Consider the following 15,527-nt stretch of genomic DNA (forward strand, 5'->3'; position numbering starts at 1 on the left):
TTGAATGTTTCCCGAATCGGTGATGTATTTCTACGTAATCACTTATAATTCATAATTGCACTCTTAAATGTAACATCATAGGAATACAGTACACTTTAAGTTTCCATAATGATTTAGGTGATGATTTAGGGATTTGTGTCATCAACAGTGCATGGGAAGATGTATTTCCAGTGTTGAACGTGTACGTGAAAATAATGTTCTCTGTATGAACAAATGTCTTTTTGGGCAATTATTGTATACGTAGAAACATAATTGGAATGTGCAAGTGTATGTGAAGTATACAGTTTGCATTGTTATTTATTGCCGTATATTATGTGTAAATAATGTCTACCCTGGCCTGAGACATCCAGTGTAGATTAGTTTTGATATAGAAATAAACTTATTAGTTGTTTATTATGGCCAAGAAACATTAAAACTGCCAACTAACCAAGGAAGAGAAGAGACAACAAAGAAAACCTATTTAGACTATAAACAAACAATGCCAACAAGTGCACTTTGACTTGCTAAACCTGCAAATTCAAATACTGGTAGTTTATCTTTGTTGGATCTGCTGTAACATAAACATAACAGGCCTTTTTTTGTATTGCTAAAGACAAATGTTTGTCATCTCTCACATACAATGTTAACACAAACAGTCCTCTACATGTTGTGTGTGAGAGGACTACATGTGAATCTTATGTGCGTGGCACATACATTTTAATTTGGTTAACATCCTATAGTGATGACTGAGACACACACAACCTTCTTCCAATAGAAAATGAAACATTCAGAGTACTTTCAAACTCTTTTGACAAAATAATTTTGCATGTTTACGTTCAGGGGTTGCAGTAAATCCATGCTTCAAAAAATCTGAGTGACCACCATATAAATTTCTTCTGTGTGCATTACACACTTGCTGCCAGACAGATGTAAAGCACATAATTGTGATATTTTCAATGAAATAAAAGGAATATTCATAAAACAGTAAAAAGTTGTTTATTGCAGGGGTGTTTTTAAGACTTGAGGAGGTCCGGGGCTCAGCCTGGATCCATTTAACTAAACTGAATTTAATGCAAAACGGAGATTGGCTTGCCAAGCTTTTTAATAGCCACTTTATGTTTATTTTAGCTGCCCAGTTTGTAGATGTAGGTTAAATAGCACCAACATTTGGTCTAATCATAACTGGCCTGGCAAACCAAAGGCCAAGGTTCCAGATTTGTGTGTTGACTTATGATGTTGGGGTTGGGGTTGAGCATAAAACACTTCATTTCCTGAATTAATGTATGATGGAAATACCTTTGTGTAAAAGGAAACAAAGATTACAATCCAAATATAAAAACATAATGGAATATATTGCAGTAAGGCTCTTAAGCATTCTGTATTGCTTTCAAATTTATTCTTCTGTAGATCGACTTTTTTAATTATATCTGAATGCATTAATAAACCCCTGCACTGTATTATTTCAGATGTGTCAATACATATACAATCTATGGTGGCTACTGGACAAAGTTACACTTCTACCTTAAGTTCTACAAAAAAAAAATGTAAGAACTGGGAGTGCCTTGGAAAATACGTGCTTTCTGCATGTGCCATTTTGGGGCTTTTTTATTCTATTATACAAAAAAATTAAATGAGAGTGACAGGATAATAGATCAGGGGCTATACATAAAACATTTGGGTCTGTAGCCAGGGACACCCAGGCCTAATGACGCCTCTGTCACTTGTTCCCTGACTCAGGTTGATGTTATGTTCAGAAGAACCATCCAGCACTCTGTCTGTTGGCCTGTGACCGACACTTTAACATGTTAAGTTTGTCCAGATACATGACTCACATTCAAGAAATATAGCATGTTGTCTGCAGGGTTTGATAGTGAGGGTTATCCCAAAAGGTCAGAGCCAGTGTGCCACTGTAGCCAAACTTAAAGTGTTTTGACTAAGAGTGATCTTGTTGTCTCAGCGTCTATGTGTGGAACATCACTGAAACATTTCCAGCGATAACATAAGTAGAACATACTGACATACTGGCCTCACTTCTTTGCCTAATTGATCTGATTAACATACATCTGAATAACATCTCTAAGTGTGAGGGAGCCCTTATTTCAGTCCAATTGTTTCAGGGGAGACATGGATGGCTGGATGGTTCGATAGAGCAAGGAAGAGGAGTGACAGTAAAAACAAAATGCAAGCAGGCCTGTATAAATAAATTATAAGTGAACAAAAAAAGGTGTGTAGTGTGTGTGTGTGTGTGTGTGTGAGCAGTAACCAGGTTTGAAAGCCACAGCAGACCTCGTTGTTAGTGTTGTTTAAAACTTTAAGTCCCGCAGCTGCACTTCCTGTCATGTGATCCGGCGGTGCGTCGACGTCACAGTGACGGCTGACCGGGCACGCAGGCACGCAGCGCTGTATGTTGCAGAGTTTGAAGTCTAAACTAACTAACTAATCAGCGGCAATAAAATGGAAAAGATCCATAACCGCAGCAGCATTACCTGACGGACACCTCCAACAGGTCCAGTGGGATTTCCCGGCGAGGAAAACCCCGCGAGAGAAGACGGCCGCTGCGGTGAGTAAAAATAAATCTTTACAATTAAAGCTTCAAAACTGTGACGTGAGGGTAGATCCGCGTAGAGGCAGCCGATATATCTAATGTGTAAGTGCTGACAGTATGCTCCTGGGAAAATAAAATTCTGAAAAATCATGGATTTCACTATGGGAGTTTTGTACTGTCCCTGCAGAATACATACACAACGCTACGTGATACTCAGACTTACTTAAATACTTTGACTGATATAAGCATCGGTAATGTAATATCTAATCCCTATTATACATTCATTATATTTAATAGTGTGTTTGTATTGCTTAACAGCATATTTCCTGTAACCCGATTATATTCCTGTAAAAATCATTGACTGTGTAAAAAAAAAAAGAAAAAAAAAAGAAAGAAAAAAGGTAAAAACATGAAATACTTCAATGGAAGTTTGCCAGAGTATTCATATGACTGTAATACATTTTTTTCATGAATATCCTTTAAAGTGTTTATTCTAAGATCTGCTCAGCATATACAGCTGTAGTCGTTTACAGTTGTGTTGTTTGTATGTAAGCAGGACTGTGTCCGTTAAACCGTTGGCATAATTCAACTTTGTGAGCAAACCCACATGGAATGTATTTCCCTAAAATATTTACGCATTCCCTCCTCCTGTCTTTATCTCCTTCCTTCCTCCATATCTACTTCCTTCATACTGTCTCTGTAGCCCCCCCCCCCCCCCCCCCCCCCCCCCCACACACACACAGTATTTCCACTTTTTGACATACTGCTAGTTTCATCTCTTTGTTTCTTTCATTAAATCTCCCTTTTCTCCTATTCAGTTAAGGAGAGAAACTTTTGACCGACTCTCTCTTTCTCTCTCTCTTTCTCTCTCTCTCTCTCTCTCTCTCTGTCTCTCTCTCTCTCTCTCTCATACGCATGCACACACACACACACACACACACACACACACACACACGCACACACACGTGCACGCACACACGCAGATTTTGAGGCGTTTTTGTCAGACCTGTTTCAACCTGAAAGGAAAATGTGTGAAAAAGTCAATCATTGAGATATATTGTTTTTTTTACTGCACCTGCTGTGTTTACCTTCACACTAACAGACCAATTGTAATTCTGCACGGAGCCTCTTTACAGTTAAAGTTATTCTATCAGACCTGTTTATCTGACGTGAAATACTTGAGGGAATCCTTTAGTCATCAATTTACCATTGTCATGGCCGTCCTCTCTGTGTCCATTAGATGGCGTGCTGCTCCAGGCAGCACTGAGCCGCCGCCTCCTTCCCTTATCATCCATCACCATCTGAGGGTGGTTTATCTGCAAACATTTGCAGAGCCCATGCCTAAGTCTGCTTTTGTCTGTCTGCATGACTCACTGGTAATTCTACAGAAAAAAAAAAAACATTTCTCTGGTCGCTTCTTTAGAAATCATTGGTGAGAAGAAAAAACAACCTTGGGCTTTTGTTATACTGGTGACTACACTTCAGACTGTATTTGTCACTTCTGAAGTTTCTCACAGCAGCAGTTGTTTTTCTGAAGTGTATTTACTGTTTTAAGATGGTTTAAAGCTTTACGCTGTCCAGTTGCAGAAATGATGACATTTGTCATAGCTGTCGTGTTTAAATAAAAATGCAGAGTTGATGGTTTAAAACTTAAGAACAAATCGGTGACAGATAAGATTGTACTGTACTGATCCACTTAAAGAAATGAGTGTGAAGTAGAGAGCAAAGCAGAGTAAAAACACAGATCGCTCCTCAGTGATTACTGTCCAAAGGCACTGTGTATCCTCTGTTTGTCTGAGTGAGTAACTCACTCACTCAGTTTGAGCTAGAAAACTACATGTGGGTTTCACTAAGCTCCATGTGTAACAATGGCGTGGCATGCAAAGGTATTTGGCCGCAGTTGACTTCAGACATCTCTCTCTAAAGTCTGAAAACTATTTGAAGTTTAACTTAACACATTGTGCTATTTTAATGAAGGGTTTTTGGTACACAATGACACAAATTACATCAAAGCACATTTTACGTATCACATTCATCATTATAGTACGTGTGTAATGCCACATTGTCATGGGCCAAGACAAGTGCAATAACAAATATTTCCAAAATGTAGTGTGTACTAGTAGGCTAGGTGCAAGCATATTTAACAGAAAATGTTGAAGCACTAATAAGACATTTTTGTGATTTCTTTCCGAGCGTTAGATGAGAGGATTGATATTTTCGTATCTGTATGCTAAACATGAAGCTAGCAGTGGGTTAGCTTAGCTTAGCACAAAGACTTGGAACAGGGGAAAACAGCTTGGCACTGTGCAAAAGTAACAAAATCTGCCACCTGTAAAGCTCGTTATTATGTGTAAAATTAGGGTTTTGAGTAATGTACCAGACTATTTGTTGGACGGGAGCAGTCACTTGTCTTGGACAAGACAATATAAAACTATTTCTTTAACATAGTCTTACTGTAGAGGTAAGAAATGTCAATCATAATGATAGTACTGTATATGATTGTAGACATGTGTGGTTAGTAAGGGTGAAGGTTATGAATCTCATTCTGCAGTAAAGCTCTTGAACATTGCTCAGAAGGTCCTTATCAGCTCAAATCTTTACAGACCTATCTGATGTGCGTCAATGACAGCATCACAAGACGCCTTGGGTGTTCACTTTATGATGGCTGGTTGTAGAATTTAAGACAAGGACACCGCTGTTGAGATAGTTAATCATTACAAACTCTGCTGTGCCAGGACAGTAGGGTTCACACAACACACACAGTGAACTTTAACTTGACTGCGGATGCTACGAGATGTGTAATAAATCATGCTGCTAGTCAATGGGAAAATGGTTCAATTAAAAGCATTAAAAGCAGGGTCACTGTTGCAAATTGGACAAATAGTTTACAAATTTTAGTTAATAGAAAATATATGAAGGTAAATACGGTCCAAAAGGGGAGAGCTTGAAGAATATGATGTGAGAACTTGCAGAACAAAAAATGTTCAAGTTTGCACTTGCAAAAAATATTTGATGTGATCTGATTTTGAAGTCACACAAAGAAGAAAAAAACACAAGAGCTTGTAGAAAAAATCTGAACCTGTAAATTCAAATTTGCTCTTGTAGAAAATATTCACAAATTTGTAAATTGATATTTGCATGAACACAATGACGGCTGTAATTGCGTAGTGCAACATTTACTTGTGTACATTTTTTTCCTCTGGTTCATTTTCCATCACATCCACAACTCAGTGATTACGACCTCTCGAATCTGTCCCCGCAATGTGCTCTATCTCGCATCACACAGTGGCGAGTCTGCACGCATCGACTCATGCCAGACTTCTTGCGATACATTTGGTGCAAAACGAATTTGTACCTGTGGATGTAGTCTGGGGAGCTCTGAGCCAACAGGACGGCCGGGGACAGCAGGGTTCTATCGCCAGATGGGGGACAACTCTGTCTGGCTTATTCATGTAGCATGGAAGCTAGCGTTAGCTAATAAGCAGCTAGCCTGCTTCTAAATACTTTAAATACCTTTTAATTATCTCAATGACACTTTTTAACAGTCAAACTGAAACACTGGTGGTGTCCTGCAGCCGCAGACGGACCGCCATTTGTGGGGATCAGTGTAGTTGTCATTTCAGATAAATCACAACCGACATTAATGACAGCTCCTTGGTGGAACACGCCTAAGAAACTCTTCATCCTTAAAAGAGCTGCACGATATGACCTACAATCAAAATAATTTGACCTTGATGATGACAAATAAACAATAATTAAGAACGTGTTCTATGTTCTAAACATGTTTCTTTCGGGCACAAGTTGCTCGGTTGACTCGGACTCTGTGTTTGAGTTATCATCCTTTGTGCTTTCCATGCGGCTGACTGGTCCGACACGTGGTAGAATGTGTTTAAGGAGAAAGTAGGCCTATCAACAGGAATATGGGTAAAAATACGTTGATATCTGCTTCAGAATTTTGATGTCCATAAATTTGTGATGAATCGTCCAGCCCTGCTTAAAGGGGCTGTAGGTTTGAATGTGAATATCCAGGACTTAGCCCAAAAAAACAAGCATCAACGACTTCTTAGTCCCTCCCCATTTCACGCTAAAGCCCAAAACGGTCTCCTAAGCCCCTCCCCCCACAATGAAGAATGACTGCGTGTCCATGAGCAGTGATTGACACACAGTTAGAACCGCCTCCCTGGCCCTGAATGACTCCTGCGTCTGAACAGGGAGCTGTGGATTTCGCACTACAGGCTGTGGGCGGTGCCAGAAGAGTCTGTTTTTTATTTTTTTTATTTAATTACCTGCTTCATGTAGTTCTACTCGAACAGTGGTTCAGTTTCAGCAAGTATGACAGAAAGTTAGTTTTATAAAGGTTACCTACTGCACCTTTAAATGTCAGATAGGCTTACTTGTGGTTGTTAGGTCAAGAAGTGAAAGACAACTGACCAAGATGTTTAAAAAATGTCGCTGAAGCTTTCAAAAGAAACTGGGAAGAGCTGTGGTTCAAAAAGGTCTGACTGAGCATATGAGAGTGTTTCAAGCTGAGGATTTTTTTTCTTGGAGGCAAAAGAAATAAAAACAAATACTGCAAGTTTCAGATGGATTTGCATTAAAAAAAAGTAAAATAGCAACTATTTTGATAATCAAATAACCTTTTTTAACCCTTGTATGGTATTCAGGTCAAATTGACCCGCTTCAAATATTTACAAGAAGAAAAATGTATGAGTAAAATTGTGTAAAAGTATACATTTTTTCCACCTGAAAATCAAGGGCCTTACCTTATTTTTAGTGATAAACATGTATTCCTGGCTCAATTCAGAAAATTATTCTGGATGTGGCCACTTGTGTTTTTTTCCATAGTAAATTTTAACATGAATTATAGCCCAATGACAACAACCGAATCGCACTTCCATTTTTAATTGTCTTCTAGTAGAGACTAATTGCATTCCCTAAACATATTTGTTATTTTAATTGTTTGAAATTGAGATAAAGACAGTATTTGTTAATAGATTATGAAGTACAATTTTATTTCAGAATTGTTTTTAAAACCCCAAATAAGTCCCGGGTCAATTTGACCCGAGAGACACGAGAGGGTCCCGAAAGTGAAGAAGGGTTAAAGCAAAAAAGACAAACATTTGCTAGTTTTAGCTTATTAAATGTGAAGATTTGATACTTTGTTTCATACTTGATTGTAAACTTGATATATTTGGATTTGGTCATGTGGGAAATTACAAAGGGCATTTTATAGACAAAGTATTAGTTGAGTAATCAATAATATAATCCACAGGTTAATTGATTTTAATATAAAAGACACAGAACAGAATCACACAGAGCCTTAGTGTTAGAGTTTTTTCTTTCACAATGAATGTCTGATAACTTGATATAGTTGACAGTTTGGGAGGCTGTGCGTTATTAAAACATTTGTATTGAAGGTTTCCTTGTTGTGATTTATGATGTTTGTACAAAGATTAAACTGAATAGTAGATTGAATGGACAATTCTAGCCTATGAGGTTTTAATAAGCCATGGCCTTCATCGCCTGAACATTAATTAAAACTGACTCTTCGTATACAAATCCCCGGTTCAGCGCCTCATGTCGTGTCCCCCCCTGGAGCTACTGCAGTTTGTAACTGACACAAATAAAGTCAAATTTGGTTAAATTATGGATTAGGGAGTGATGCATTTTATAATATAAATTTTAATTTCATTTTAAAACCAATTCTCTTTGTTTTTTTTGTTTCAGCTGCTGCAACAAACAACCAGCACAAATGTCTCGGATTGAGGTAAATAATGTTCATCGCTTCCACTCTTACACGCACACGCTCACGCACCCACGCACGCACACACACACTGCTGCAGCAGCTGTGCATCACGTTCTGTCTCTCTGTCTAATGAGGAATGGGTTAGGACTTATCTCAGGGCCATAAAGGTTTTATCTTTACTTCAGGGATTTGTTCGCAGTTAATAAAGACACACACACACACACACACACACACACACACACACACACACACTCACAATAGGTGTCTGACAATGAACTAGTCAGGCACATCCGTTGTAAGCTAGAAGCATTTCAAATGGCTTTTAATTTATTATCTTATACAAAATAAAGCTTCAAAGACTGTTTTGCTAAATAAATTTTCAAGGGCATATTTGGCAATTATTAAATGAAAAGAGTCTCTGTTTATCTGTCCCTAATGTTAGTATGCTGCCTCAATCAGATTCCTGCCAGTAACCAATAAAACAAACTAAAGCTGCATCTGATTTTACATTTTTGAAAGCAGAATTTTTATGCATCCACACAGAGAGTACTACTACTACTACTACTACTATGTCTGCTTTAAATGCAAAAGCCTTTACAGTGAGCATACACAACAAAGCACAAGTCAGTGATCTGAAGTCAGATCCATTTTCACTGTCCCCACACAATAATTAAAATACACTCTGGAGCCTGTTTTAAGAAACTCACCTCTTCTAAAAACTAAAATTTCTGTGTAAAAGAGAAAGCTGAATGTTTCAAAAAACGAAAGAAATTCCCTCTTTGTAGACATGACCTCAGTGTCAGTGCCTTGATATCTGAGCTGCAGAGCAAATTCAACTGCTAATTTTTACAAGAAGACATTTTCCTTCATTACAATACTTCCTACTGCATCTGTGACTTATTCAATATTAAGGGAGCTCTCAAATGCATAAAAACAATTATTTCGTGAACATTTACGTTCTGCTTTAAATTTGATTTCTGACTGGTACTTTCTGGTTGGATGTAGCTGCACTACTATTTATTATCACAGACACATTTAAGAAATTGAGCTGACACTATGAACCCCAACAGCTTGACCTCTGGCTGCTCTGTATACTTTAACTGTATCTATCTTATTAAGTGAGACGTATCTGTTTGTATGTGTGTCCGTGTTTGGGGGGTAAGGTAACCTGCATGTCACATGCAGACGCCACATGCGGAATGCTTTACAACAGTGGAGAGTAGGGCGGGGGTGTTACCGCTTTTGACTCTTTTCCTGCTGCCAAAGTTAGGTACCTGATTGCAGGATATAAGCCAGACAATATAAAGCATTAAGTTGCAGTGAGCTGTAGCCTACATTTACTTCTAAACAGTAGCAAAACATAATGTAATCTCTGAGAGTATTACTTCACAGCATTGCACAAAGCAAGAAAATCTCAGAGTTGAACCGGGCAGACACAGCACTTTTCATCAGACTCCCTCCAGGTTAATTAAGTCTACTACTAATTTACAACACTAATAACATTACTGTCGTCAAAATACCCCTGCGAATCAAATCCCCTACTTCACAGTTATCAAAATGAACACCTCTGTGGAAATGTTAAATTTGTTGACTCTCTCTCTCTCTCTCTCTCTCTCTCTCTCTCTCTCTCTCTCTCTCTCTCCAGTTGAAAATTAGCCGTCTGCCTAACACTGGCGCATTTACAGAAATGTTGATTAATGTGCATTGTCCAAATAAAATAAATCTAAATCTCTCTCTCTTTTTCTGCACACACATTCAAATGCACGCACGCACACACAAACAAGCAGTCCGGTTATGGTGCTTGATTATCTCAGATAGGTGCTGATTAGCTCTCATAATGGGCCAGGTGGGTGAAAAACTGCCACGAGTCCATTAAGCAATTGGCCCGTTCCAAACCAGCACATTTTAAACGGCACTGTACTAGTAAGTTAAAGTACAAAAAAATCAATTTTTCATGAAAACATGTTCTGTTTCTGTCTGCCTGCAGAGTTAATCATGGCACACACACACACACACACACCTTCACAGAGAGGTAGAAGGTTGATTGGAGACTGGCTCTATTTATGGAGCAATGTTAATCATACTCTTTGCACCCCCGGGTGTCATTACACATACAGGTGACTGTTTCCAGCTTAGTATCAGAGACAGGCTTTTTTTTTTCTGATCGCTCACACATATCACACGTCAATCGCACAGTGGGAACGTTTATCCAGCCCCGCTCCTCTCACCATTAGTATGATTTAAAATTCACTTTCCCGATTAGGAAAACAGCAATGGCTTTGATGGAGAAACGTGTCCTGATGAAATGCTCTTATCATCTCTGATTACTTGTCTTTGTGTGTGTCCGTGTATGGAGAAATATGTATACCTATGCGTTATGCATGGTAATAGAGTGTAGATAAGTCTGTATATATGCTGTGTAGGGCAGATGGGAGCACAGTGAATTGTGGAATACCTGTGGTGTTAGACTTTGGATGTATGTTGGAGCAACAAGATGTCTGAGCTGCCACCGTTAGCACTCAACACACACACACTACTCACTTTGATGGCTTACATGCTCTACAGTGATATAGTTTTCCTTTTTTATTTTGACCAAGATGTCGGATTCTAGCAAAAAAAAAAAATCTGCACTGTTGGGAGCAATCAATCAGACCCGTTGGTAGCAAGGAAAGGCAGCTTTACTTATATAGCAACAAGGCAGTTCAAATTGCTTTACGTAAACCATTAAAGAGCAGTTAAAAACAAAAAAACATCTGTTAAAGAGAATATGAAAACAACCAAAATAGAACAAGACAGGTTCAAAATACATGGCAGACAACATACAGATCCTAAATATTTAGCATTGTGAAGTGAACAGTGCACCATCAACTTGTTTATTCCGAGCACAAAAGGCTGAGTTATGACAGCAATTGTCTGTGTTGTTTTGCAAGAAAATGATTGGTGGAAGCTGTCTAGAGCCAAACCACAAGGATCTGTTTAGTGACACTAGAGCTTTGATTAACTGCATTTATGGGGGGAATTGCCAGATTTGCACAACAGGCTAATTGACTAATTTGCAAAAATACATCAACAACACATAAACAGCAGAAATAAAGATTTGTCAGATAATAAATCCAAAATTAAAATAAACAAACTATTGTAATGGAGAAGAAATTAAGAGAAGTTCGAACTGAACGAAAACTTGATTTGCTGCAACAGATTGTGGGCCTTCTGTTGAATTGTTCCACTTGGAATGCACATATAGAAAGGCTTTTGGTATTCTATTTTCAAATGTATAAGAAACAAATGTTTCATGTGCATGGTCTAGGACAGGGGTCTTCAACAGGGGGTCCGCGACGTTTAGACTTTTTTAAATATTTTTTCAACTAATTGAAGTGTCTTTAAATACACATTAACATGAATTCAACACACTGTAGTAAACAGATAAATGGAGGCAGAAGATGTCTTTCAGTCTTCAATGCACACATGGCACTATAGGACCAGTTTGATATAACACAATTTTATACAATATATATAATTAGGGGGTCCCCGCTCCATCTCACCATCAGTTTGGGGGTCCTTGGCCTGGAAAACGTTGAAGACCCCTGGTCTAGGACCTAGGAGGTGATGACATAATTGCAACAGTGTGTTTCCATATGATGATGCAACAGTGCAAATATGATTATCTTAACGTTTTTAAATACCTTAAAGTTGAACTTAGTGCCCCCTTTTTGTCAACTTCCAGTAGTGAGTAAAGTAGAAGTGTTCTCCAGGTTCTATCAGTACCTCAACAGTCTTATCACTGTCGGGTAGGGTTACAGGTGCAATAAAGCACACTTCTGAAGTTGGAAGTTTGAAGTTTGTCCAGACTGCAACAAGAACTTGTCACTTGCAACTCTTTGTGTGACCAGTTTGTTGCTTTATCTTCATTAACCTTTTCCTTGCAATGTAAAATGCTTCCATAGCTATTTGAAAAAGATCTACTAAATTTTCAGTGCTCTCACTTAACAACCTGATGTTACATTCACATTATTCCAGTAGCTACAGGATTTGCATCATAAAATTCCAATGAAAGAAATGTTAAATTAACCGAAAAAGCCAAATCTAAAATTAATGTTTAAAATAATTCCATCTAAAGTCAAACTAAAACCTACACTAATACAAAGACACCCCAGAAATGTCCACTGCTGGACATTTGACTGTTAAACTCAGTAACATTGCTGTGATAAGAAACGGTGTTCAGCTCTCTGACACAAGCACACAAAAAGAGAAGTAATGCTTCCAACATGAGGTTGTGGTAGAAGAGAAATAGCATTACTGATTGGTTACATGGTTACAATGGTTTGCATAACCTCATTTCTCTAAGTAACCTGCAGTGAATGTAAACGTATAGGAAGTGTGCAAGTGTGATTTGATTCCGGGGACACCAACACTACTCGTCAGAACATTTCACATTCAAACAAGGTTTTTATTAAATTAGATAAAATGTACTTGAAGTTCTTATACTAGCAGAACTATAGTAAACTAAGAAACAAACAAAGTAACCTGTTGTCACTGAAAAGGATTCTTGAGCCTCTCTTCATTTGCTCAATGATGAGCTTGACAGTTCATTTTTGGCCACGACTCAAGAAGCTTTTGCACTCATCATGCGGCCTTAATCAGGGGATGGAAATGTAGATGTTCAAACTTTTCATTATTCTGAGCACCTTAACGTGGGCTTAAAAGACGATCGATATCCAATAGGACCGGAGCGTGTCTGAGATGATGGTGTGTATTGTAGCTTGAGGTGGATGGCAGGCCTGCCATGACGTTTTTGATGCGGCACCAAGCAGGGAAAGAAGATTTTTTGTTGCAGCGTCCAGGATGCCAGATCAATATCCAGCACCTCGATCTCTCTCACTAGGTGACGATTCCTTGAACTTTGCTCAAAGGAAACAGAGGCTCTGAGTTGCCGGAGCCCGGGCCAGAATGAGCATGGATTTTTGGGGCTACCTCAAAGGAAAACGTACAAAAAATAATCATTAAGAAAAGTGTCAAATTATACACTTTACTCAATGAATATATTTAGTTTGTTTTCCTTTTTATTAAACCAGCTTAGGAGTAGCAGGATGAGAGAGAGAGAGAGAGAGAGAGAGAGAGAGAGAGAGAGAGAGAGAGAGAGAGAGAGAGAGAGAGAGAGAGAGAGAGAGAGAGAGAGAGGATCCATTTCCTTCTGAAAAGTCAGCTTTTTTTAAAACCAACGTTGGCAGCAGCATTGCCGTCAATACTTTGATTTGATTTGATTCAATGATGTACTTCGTCAGCTCAAACCTCTTACTCACCATAAAAGAACTCCTCTTAACCCAGTCAATTTACAAGAGAGACTTGCAGTCACTCTGAGAGTCCTGGCATCCGGTTGTCCTCGAACTTGTCCATGCTTCCTGTTCCTGCTTTATTGCGCGCCGCTTAAAAAAATAGAGTAGTGCGCGCCCCCTGCGCCTGACTCTAAATCCTCGTGCGCCAGCGAGATCTACGTCATTTTGACATCACATTTGCGTGCGCATAGCTGCAGCGACTGTAAAAAGGCCATGAGGCAGCGGGAATTGATAGCGCCATTGACCAACAACAACCTGGTCTAAAGTCAGTAGCACAGCATTTCATTATTTTAACAATGCATTAGTAAAATGTGCCTAGGCATATGCACCGTGCGCACACTATGCTTGTTACACACACACACACACAAACAAGGAAGCGCAACAGCACACAAACATGCAAAAGATTACATATAAAAAAATGTAGGTGCAAATCCTCCCATCATAATAGCAATGCGCCAAGATACAAACGTGCTTGGCTATTAAAGGGAATCGGAGATGAAACTTTGATTGGTTTATTGCATGTTACGCCCAAAACACAAATATGAATTAATGAAGACACTAAGTACAACCCTTTTGAACCATGCGCCTGGCGCACGGACTCTTTTTTTTGCTGTCAAACTAGCAAAAGTGGATTTGGACATGCCCTAAACGCATCTGCACCATGCGCTTCACGCCGTGTAATTAGATTAAAATAGAACCCACAGGCTCTCACTGGATTTGCCATAGTGCTGTTTCTCAACCAGACAAAGTTGCTGTCCCTCTGCTTGTCGTCTTTTACCGCAACGATCTACCATTGCAGTGTATCATCAGATATTAAATGGATTTGCAGGGAGAACATGCAAAAAAAAGCACAATTAAATGGAAAGGCATAGAGGCAAACAAACTACTTACTGAGTGTCAGATGTGAAAAGTGTTTTGGCTACGCCTGCAATACCCAGAGGGCAGATGCCACATGTCTATTGACTGATATGTGTAAATGGATTATTGATTCACTTATTTTTTGAACGTTATCAAATTGAAACAGCTGAATAATGTTAGTATTTTGTTTGTTATAGCAGAGCTCTTATGATTCTCATTTGAACCATATATAATATATACATAATATATTCATGCATCAGCAGGGATGTTTTGCAAAACATATGGTAATTCTGAGTGATTAGGTTATATTTCATAATTTCTGTGAGACAATGTCTCATCTCTAATGTTTTATTAATGGAGTTCTGAGTCATTTTTTAACTTGATTGAAGTACACAACATACTCGGGCTACATTGTGCATTCATACTGAATGAAACGCATCTATAATGATAAACAGTATGTTGTAAAATGTACACTTCATATTTACACTCATATACAAGCGTCTACAGCGGTGTTTAGAGCTAAATGCTAGTATTAGCATGCTAAAAAAAAATATTGTGCCAATCCACTGCCAGACTTTCATAGAGACATGCCGCAAGCATAGTTAGAAAAAGCTAATGAATTTTATTGTATTATAATGATGGGTGTTTCCTCTCAGTATAATGCAATACAATTTAACAGCACTATAAACAAACTGCACCCTCCAAATTGACCATTAAGTCTAATAAACACCTCTCTAAACAGTTTCAACCAAAACTGAACATTATATCCTTTATAAAGGCAATTTTTTAGCAGGCCTTTGTATTATTTCTTTTAGTTATATCATTATATCATATCATTGAAGCTATATCATGTCTGTACTTGTACTCTGCAGCGTTACATGGTATAATCCTGCTGTCTTATGCATTGATCACACTGACGTTTTGGACTCTTTCTCCCTTCCTCTCGGGGTTAGGGTCGTCGGGAGTCTCTGCCTGCGGTACAACAGGCGGTGCGGCGGCGTTTCTCAGGGCCGCTGCTGCTGCCTCCTCTGTGGAGAAGGCACTCCTGCCAGGAGCACCCATGTGA

At 38.7% G+C, this 15,527-nt stretch overlaps 2 long non-coding RNA genes across 2 annotated transcripts in view; both read left to right on the forward strand.

The window, feature by feature from the left end:
• Positions 1–48: 48 nt before the first annotated feature.
• Positions 49–15,527, forward strand: part of LOC116696149 (uncharacterized) — a 17,658-nt gene continuing 2,179 nt past the window's right edge. Inside the window, exons 1-2 of the long non-coding RNA XR_004333635.1 lie at positions 49–388; positions 2,140–2,147. This is a non-coding gene — a long non-coding RNA (uncharacterized LOC116696149). The remainder of the gene's footprint in view (positions 389–2,139; positions 2,148–15,527) is intronic.
• LOC116696150 (uncharacterized) lies at positions 2,296–15,527 on the forward strand. The gene is made up of 3 exons (XR_004333636.1): positions 2,296–2,539; positions 8,252–8,291; positions 15,415–15,527. It is a non-coding gene; the product is annotated as an uncharacterized LOC116696150 (long non-coding RNA).

Source organism: Etheostoma spectabile, chromosome 9, assembly GCF_008692095.1.
Source record: "Etheostoma spectabile isolate EspeVRDwgs_2016 chromosome 9, UIUC_Espe_1.0, whole genome shotgun sequence".
In the NCBI taxonomy this organism is placed as follows: domain Eukaryota; kingdom Metazoa; phylum Chordata; class Actinopteri; order Perciformes; family Percidae; genus Etheostoma; species Etheostoma spectabile.